The sequence below is a fragment of the Gekko japonicus genome, unplaced genomic scaffold, assembly GCF_001447785.1.
Source record: "Gekko japonicus isolate JY-2015 unplaced genomic scaffold, Gekko_japonicus_V1.1 scaffold250, whole genome shotgun sequence".
Classification (NCBI taxonomy): domain Eukaryota; kingdom Metazoa; phylum Chordata; class Lepidosauria; order Squamata; family Gekkonidae; genus Gekko; species Gekko japonicus.
Window position 1 is genome coordinate 995,508 of NW_015167538.1, and position 8,502 is coordinate 1,004,009.

The window sequence follows — 8,502 nt, forward strand, 5'->3', positions numbered from 1 at the left end:
TGGCATAAAGCAGGATCGCATGCCCCCAAATAGTTATAAGTGCTGCTAAGAACAACTGTCCTGCCTGGTAGGCCGCTGGATGCCATCATGATGGGCTTGGCATAATTATAAAAATGTCTGTCTTGAAATGGGCCTCTACCTGACTGGACGTCTTTGCATTTGCACCAGGCAAACACAGCAGGTTTTTCAATTTCCAAACTATCCCTTTCTTGCAACGAGCGGCCTGTGCTCACTCTGAAACCTTTTCCTATGGTTTGTATTCAGGCCCAAGGGCAGATGACACTGCAGTTTAGAACTCTAAACTTGTATTTTATTTATTTATTTATTTGTTTATTTATTATCAAATTTATACCCCACCCTCCCCACAAGCGGGCTCAGGGCGGCTTCCATAAAAGCATAAATACATTAAAATTACACAAATATTTAACCACAATGTGCTGGTGGCTGTTAAATTAATATAGATGGTATATTGCCAGAGTAAATTTCCACTGCCCAGATGTTCCACAATGTTTCTGCTCATAATCAGTTAAATGTTAAAACAACAGACCAGAGCTCTGCAGTAACGGCCTGCAATAGCGGCCTGCAGTAACGGCCTGCAGTAGCGGCAGCCCCTAATTAAATGCCTGGCGAAAGAGCTCCATCTTACAGGTCCTGCGGAACTGCAAAAGGTCCCGCAGGGTCCTGATCTCCTCCGGGAACTCGTTCCACCAGGTAGGGGCCGCCACTGAAAAGGCCCTGGCCCTGGTGATAGCTAGCTTGGCCTCCCTCGGGCCAGGGAGGGTCAGCCGATTTTGAGACCCAGACCGTTTGAATCTAAGAGCGTGAGACTGTACACATTTTATCTGATCAAAAATACCCTCCCTGTTTGTTTTTCAGCCCAGCAGAGTAAGCAGACAGAGGCCTGCTTTGTGCTTACTGTTCCCCCTCCTCCTATTGTGTCATCTTTCATAGTTTTATAATATATTTATGATAAGATTTATATCCCACTTTTCTTCCTTATTGGGGGCTCCAACAGTGGCTTACAGCACCATTCTCCTTTCCTCCATTTTATCCTTATGACAGAAAAAATGTGAGATGGACTAGGCTGAGATAGAGCAACTGGGCCGAGGTCCCCCAGGGAGCTTCCATGGCAGAGTGTGGATTCGAACCTGGGTCTCCCAGATCTTAGTCCAGCACTTTAACCACTACACCACTATATTACCACAACAGACACTCAATTAAACAAGGTTTCATTTATATAAAAATATTACAATATCTACCTATATAGAGGCTTCTCGTTATATGTCTCTCCAGTTGTTCTAACTGCCCTGGGTCAGAACTGTTTCTATTCAGAACCCACACTCTGCTGCCATATTTAAAGTTATACTATCATGGCCCCTACCAGGGCTTAAAGCAGCAGGAAAGGGGATTTTTAAAAACCTGGACAAAGAGTGAATCTGAATCCCAGGGCAACAGCATATCCTTCCTCCCCACCGTTGTATTTTAAGGCCAAAGGCCACATCTCGGGAGTTCTATATGTGGAATTCCAGTGTTATATGTGGGATGGCCCAGAGACAGCCCCGCACACTTTGCTGCATGAGGCAGAAAATATGAACAGTGCCTCCTCCCTTTTGAGAGAAATAGCATAATAAATGAAAGATTCAACAATTTGCTCCTTCAAGCGGCACCTCAGAATTGGCTTTCAGGGGGCCAGCCTTTTGCATCCCTTCCACACGGAAGCCTGTCTCGCCGCCACAGTCTTAGAGGCCGCTTGAGAGCATTTGTAGTTTTTAATTGCACGTTTTCATTGACTTGGTCTTAATTATTTATTTTATTGACTTGGCTGGTTTTATTGATTTGTTTTCAATGGCAACGGCACGGTTTGTTCTTCCGGACTCGGTTTTATTCCCTTGTTTGCTAGAAAGTGTTTCACTGTTTTAGTTTCGAGTCACTCTCAGGCAGGGCTGGAGAGGGGGCATACAGATTCCCCACAGAAACCAGCGATCTGAGGCATTGCTCTGCTTTGTGTCTGACACCTTCATTTGCGGGGGGGGGGGGGCACCAGGCAAGGGGGCACATGAGGCTGTCTTTTGGGGCCTGCTCTTTGCCAAGTCAGCCCTCCCGCATCCCGCTGACACACCCCGGGCCTTGCGGGGGGGTCACTCCGTGGGCTGCCATAGCAACCGAGCCTATAATGATAGCTGCGGAGCCTGGTGCGTGCCCTGCTGGGGAAGGCCTCTTTGGCGCTTGCCCTCACCAGGGTGAGAGGGCCATTGTGCTTTCCTGACAGAGCTGCGGCAGCTCCCTTTGACATCACGCCCACAGCTGCTCTGGAGGGCTGGCCCGCCCCTCGAGCCTTTGTGCCTCTGCCTGCCATCTGGCTGCTTCTGCCATGGGTGCCCTCTCTGCCGCCCCACCATCGGTGCCGCAGCAACACAGCCAGCTTGACACCAACAGTGTGTGTGTATGGGGGGCATTTCTAGTGGCTGTCCAGAGGAGCAAAACACTGACAGAGCTTCTGGGCCTTAGCCTGGCAGGCATAAATTCGACAGGCGAAACCACTCTGCTTCCTCACCCCCCCACAAAAGTAAGAGCCCCATCTCTTTAATGTCTGCTGCTTGTTATGGAGGCACACGGTCCCCCCTCCCTGGGGAGTGGGGTGGCAACCCTCTATACATCTTTCAAGTGTTGCTGTCTTGCTGGGCTGAGTGATAAATCGGGTGTGGGTCTGGGGAACGGATCTTTTTGTCTGCTTAAATCTGGTTTTAAACAGCAAAGTGCCTGTGGGCTTAATTTATTATGGATTTTCTTACTGTCATATTGGCTGATGATTTACACGGCTTTTGTAAGCCTTCTTGGAAGCATTCAGAGAGATGCTTTCAAAGAAATAGGGGAGATCCTCTCTCTCTCTGAGACATTGTTGTAGAAGCCACTAAAGGGTGGGCTGCAGTCCAAATCCTATGGTGGGGTGGGGGTATAAGGTTGATTATTTCAGTGCTTCCCTCCTGAAAGAAGAGGAAGAGGAGTTGGGTTTTATACCCCACTTTTCTCTACCTTAGGGAATCTCAGGCCCCGGGCACATGGGCCGGATATTGCGGGGGGGAGGCGTGGCTGTTTGGCCCACAGCGAAATAACACGCCACTGCGCGATCAGGCGTCCCCTCACAGTCCCGTCGAGGTCCCGTGGTTAGGGAGAGGTGCTGATCACACGACGCGCCAAAGAAGCGGCGCAGCGCGGCAAACGGGGTGTGTGTGGGTTTTTTTTAACCTGAAGTATGCGCATGCCCTGTTGGGTGCTTGTGCGCATCCCTGGAGACTTCAGGGGGGGGGAACCTTTTCGCAATGGGGCATAGGCGGGCGCTGGATGCCACCGGAAACGCAATCAGACGCCCGCCCTTGCCCCGCGGTTTCCGGAAACTAGTACCTCCGAGGTACTAGTTTTTAACCGCGCATCTTCAGAGGGAAGCCTCGGGTTTGCCACGGGAGTTCTACGCATCCCAGATGAGGTGGTGAGATCGCGCCCGGAAAATCCACCTATCTTCCGTTGCAGTAGCGTGGCTACTGCTCCGTGTGACCGCAGCCTCAAAGAGGCTTACAATTGCCTTCCATTCCTCTCTCCACAACAGGCGCCTTGTGAGGTAGGTGGGACTGAGAGGGTTTTGAGAAAACGGGGACTGGCCCAAGGTCACCCAGCAAGCTTCATGCAGAGGGGTGGGGAATCAAACCTGGCATTCCAAATATTCTGTGTGGCCAAAGACTTAGGTTGTATGAAAAGTTTTCTTAAACTTTTAAGCACGCACATCCAGGGAACGCAGATTCAATAACTCCTTCTGACCACGGCTATCAAAACCCTTGGAGTGTGCATATATATGTATCAACCTTTAACTGACAGATAAAGGGCGGAATGTGCCTATATTTTTAAAGTAGAGTTTTACTGTAAAAGGTAAAGCTAAAGGTTCCCTTGCTCGAAAGCCAGTTGAATCCAACTCTAGGGTCGCAGTGCTCATCTCCGTTTCAAAGCCGAAGAGCCAGCGCTGTCCAAAGACGTTTCCGTGGTCATGTGGCCGGCATGACTAAACACCGAGGTGCATGGAACGCTGTTACCTTCCCACCGAAGTGGTCCCTATTTATCTACTTGCAATTTCTTGCTTTCGAACTGCTAGATTGGCAGGAGCTGGAACTAGAGACGGGAGCTCACTCCGTCATGCGGCAACCCGGGTATCGAACTGCTGAACTACCGACCTTCCACAACCTGCAGTTCAGCGTCTTAACCACTTGAGCCACTGCAGCTCTGTACTTTGTAATAAATGCAGATATGTTGTTTATTTCTCATAATTTTCTCTCGCCCAACCTTTGGGTACCCAACATTGCGTGTGTAAAGTGCCGTCAAGTCACAGCAGACTTACGGGTGACCCCAGCCAGGGGCTTTCAAGGCAAGTGACAAGCAGAAGTCTTCCTCTGCAAAGTCTTCCTTGGTGGTCTCCCTGCCAAGTACTAACCCTGCTTAGCTTCCCAGATCCAATGAGATTGGGGTATACCGTGCTGCCTTCCCATGTTTTTGTCCCCCCCTTTTTTTGCTGTCGAGTTACAGCTGTCCTGTGGTGACCCTGTAGCGTTTTCAAACCAAGAGATGTTCAGAGGTGGTTTGCCATTGCCTGGCTCTGCATCATGACTTTGGTATTCCTTGGAGGTCTCCCATCCAAATACTAGCCAGGGCCAACCCTGCTTAGCTTCTGAGACCTGACGAGGTCGGGCTAGCCTGGGCTATCCAGGTCAGGGCTTTTCTTACTTATGTCTTACTAAAGATGCTGCCTGAAGTTTTGCCACAGTGAAACTGATGGCTACTTTCCTTCTCAGCCTTGGCTCCGATCAGAGGTCATTTCGGGGGGAATCACAGTTCCCCCGGGTGAGGTACGGGGGGCGGGGCACATGACGAAGCCCCACCCCCTGCTTCCGGCCGCCCCGCTTCCGGCCCTCATTCAGCCAGGAGGAGGCAGGAGAAGAGGGAGGGTAAGTTGCTTCCTCCCTGCCTCTCCCCCCCCCTGCCTGCCTGGGGCCAGGGAGGGCCTTCGCGGGGCTTCCTCACACTCCCGCTGGCATCGCAGGTCCACCGCCGGGCCCCTCATGGGGCTCGGCAGTGGATTTTTCTACGAAACGACCCCTGGCTCCGATCATCAACATTCTGTACGTGACCCTTCCCCTCAGTAGTTATTTGCGTGAGATCAGAGCAGGTCAGCCAATGGCTGAGATTATTGCCACACTAGATGTTTAGTCTGGAGCTGATATCATTCCTTCAGTCAGAGAATCCAGGCGATGCATTGCCAGCCCATTCCATTCCAATATTTTCTATGCTGTGATTTCTGTCTATAACGGTGACTCCTTTTCTCCTGGGCTTAATTTGTGGCGATCTTTTAGCAAACGCCACTGAGGCTTCCTTAGGCTCCTGCTCCTTTCCATTCTTCTCCTTCTCTTTGTGTCCATGTTAAAGGTGCTTCTGCTTCTCTGTTTAATGACTTATTTTCTGTTTATTCGTGGTGGCCACAGTATTCCAGGAACAGTTCTTATGCATTTCTAATGCCGGGACAGGCTGCAATCACTGACTTCCTCTTTGTAGCTGATGTAGTTGCTTGCCTTTTTCTGAACTCATTAAAACCATGACTAAGAAAAATGAAATTTAAAAAAGAATGAGCAGTTGCTTGAGCCACAAACAAAAATGAAGTAATTAAAACATTTTCCCCAGAACCCCCCCCCCCCGCCCCTGCTCTCTCCTCAACAAGCACTGATGAAGGATGGACTAAAAAATAACAAGTGGACAGGAAACACCTACTTAAGCTGCTTTAAAAAGACAAAGGCCTATTATGCATGGGTGTTTTCCCTCACTTTCACCATATATGTCCATCTAGGGTTGCCATCCCTCCCCCTGGAGGGCAGGTTTTCACCGCTTTTGGGGCTCTCAATCTGCCACCAGCCAACTGGCCAGCAGGTGGAGCCCCACCCCACCCCTGAAGAGCCCCATTGCACCCAACATACTCGGCGCAATGATGTCACTCAGAGATTATATCATCGCTCTGGGCATGTCGTGCGGGGGGATGCTCTAGCATTTGGCTAAAAACTCTATGGTGATCATAGAGTTTTTGGCCAAATGCTAGAGCATCCCCTGCATGATGTGCCTGGCATGATGACGTCACTTCCATGTGATGTCAACATAGTGGGCGTGCAAAGCACACGTGCCAGAAGTTCTAGGAACCCGGGCTGGAGCCCCCCATTGGCAGCCATCCGGTGTCCATTGGGTTTTGCTTGTCATTCTGCATTGATTTTCCTCCTCTTCAGCACTCAGTTTGCTTTATGGTCACTGTTTCCTCAGGTTTTCTGAGCATGCTTTTGTGCCAACTTTTCCCTTGTTTTGCTTTCAAGCTGAAGGTAACTTAAAAGTACAGATTCCTTTGGACCCCCCCCTTGCCACCCCTCGAAGGTCACTCCCTGCCCACATCAAGGTTGTTTCGCCCACTCTGCACCTTCTACCATCCTCCCGCCTTCATTGGTGTAGAAGTTCTATTTCCCCCTTTTTTTAAAAAATAGGTGCATGTGTGTGTGTGCGCACCTGGAAGTCATGGCAACCTCTGGTGACTGACTCCTACGGGGGGCCTGAAGGATACTCAAAAAAGTGGCTGAATAACGCCTGCCCCTGCCTCCCGACTGCTGGCATTCCAAGGAGGTCACTTGGGATCGATCCATTTGGAGGACTGAGTGCAATCCATACAGGACAGGCTCTAAAAACTGCCAAGATCATCAGTGTGCAGGATCAAATTAGAGAATCACAAAGAGAAAACCACACACATTTGCAAAGAAGGGCAGGAAATTAGCATTACTATGCAGCGGCGCTAGGGCATCGGTGAAAATGCCCCTCCCCATTTTTTCCAATTTAGAGGGACAAGGCTAAAAAAGCTCTCTAGAGCTTTTGCCATACAAATTGCAGCCCGTGCATAGTGGAGTTGCAGCTGACTTTACACTGACACGCATGCACACATACACACGTTGCCAATGATCACAGCTTGCAACGCCGGTGTCAGTGGGTTCTACCATGCATTCTGTACACTCAACATGTTCCCCCATATAATGAGATTGCGTGTCTCTTTCCCATTTTTCACAGTGGCCAGTAAAACAGCAGAGAATCCCCCAGTGCTGGCCTGGGCAGTATGGAAAAGGGCTTGGCAGCTGCTTGTCACTTTCAGAAAAAGTCTGGTCAGTTTCAACATCAGGTTTCCCCCCTTTGCCTGCATTCTTTTCTGTTCCCCTTTATTCAAGGAACTAACACTAAAATGCATGCGTAAAAACTGAACCACAAGGATTTAAATGGAAGGCACTTGTTGAACACTACTGAGCAGCTGTGATAGGGCAACTGCATAATTTTTTTTAAAAAAACCTTTGGACACCGCCCCACACGTCACAAGTGACATTCCACCCCAATTTAGAAAAGTGGGGTTTTTTTTAGATTGTAGCTGCAGAATAAATACCCCATAGGAAAAAGAATGGCATGTAAAGCGGGCACAGAATCCAAAGTCAAGATTGAAGGTTTACTGCTCTGAAAATCTGCAGTAAGGTGTGTGTGTGTAATGGGCCAAAGACAGAAGGAGGAAAATGTAAAGGCCAGCTGGCAGCAGCAACTTTGCTTAAATAAGCTTACTTCTAAGTCGGCATCTAGTGAGACCTTGCCTGTAGTGATGACAAATAATGGATTTTTGTAGCAATATTCTTTATATTTGAATTGCTGCAGCTTTTAATCTATGTAATAGTTATGCAGCCCTCCACTGGATAGCCCAGGCTAGCCCGGTCTCATCCAGTCTCGGAAGCTAAGCAGGGTCGACCCTGACCAGTATTTGGATGGGTGACCTCTGAGGAATACCAGGGTCATGACGTGGAGCAGGCAATGGCAAACCACCTCTGAACGTCTCTTACCTGGGAAATCCTACATGTTCAACATAAGTCAGCTGTGAATGATGGCACTTTCCCCCACCACCACCGGTTATTTATTGGAACGGACTATGTGATTTCTGCCTGTAAGCTGCTTTGAATGGAAGCCAAGGAAACTATAAAGTTAATATTTTAAATTTTTATTTAATTTGTGATACCTTGCCTTCCCCCCACACCCCGAAGGAGGGCCCGCAGCAGCTCACGTGATTCTCCTCTGCTCCATTTTATCCTCACATCAACCCTGTGAGGTAGGTTTGTCTGAGAGCATGTGACTGGCCCATGGTCACCTAACAAGCTTTCACGGCAGAGCAGGGATTTGAACGTGGGTCTCCCAGTTTCTAATCCAATGCTTGTCTAACTACTATACCATTTCTTTTGCAAAATAAATTTGGAATCGTGTAACTAGCAGTGTGATCCTGAGGAGAGTTACACCCTTCTACATCCATGGTGGGTTTAAGCCGCAGTCCTCAAGATAGTTTTCTGCTATATAACATAAATCTACTTCAAAGTAGATTTACTTAGGCTTCTTCCCTTTGCAGGGTGTAAATCCGCC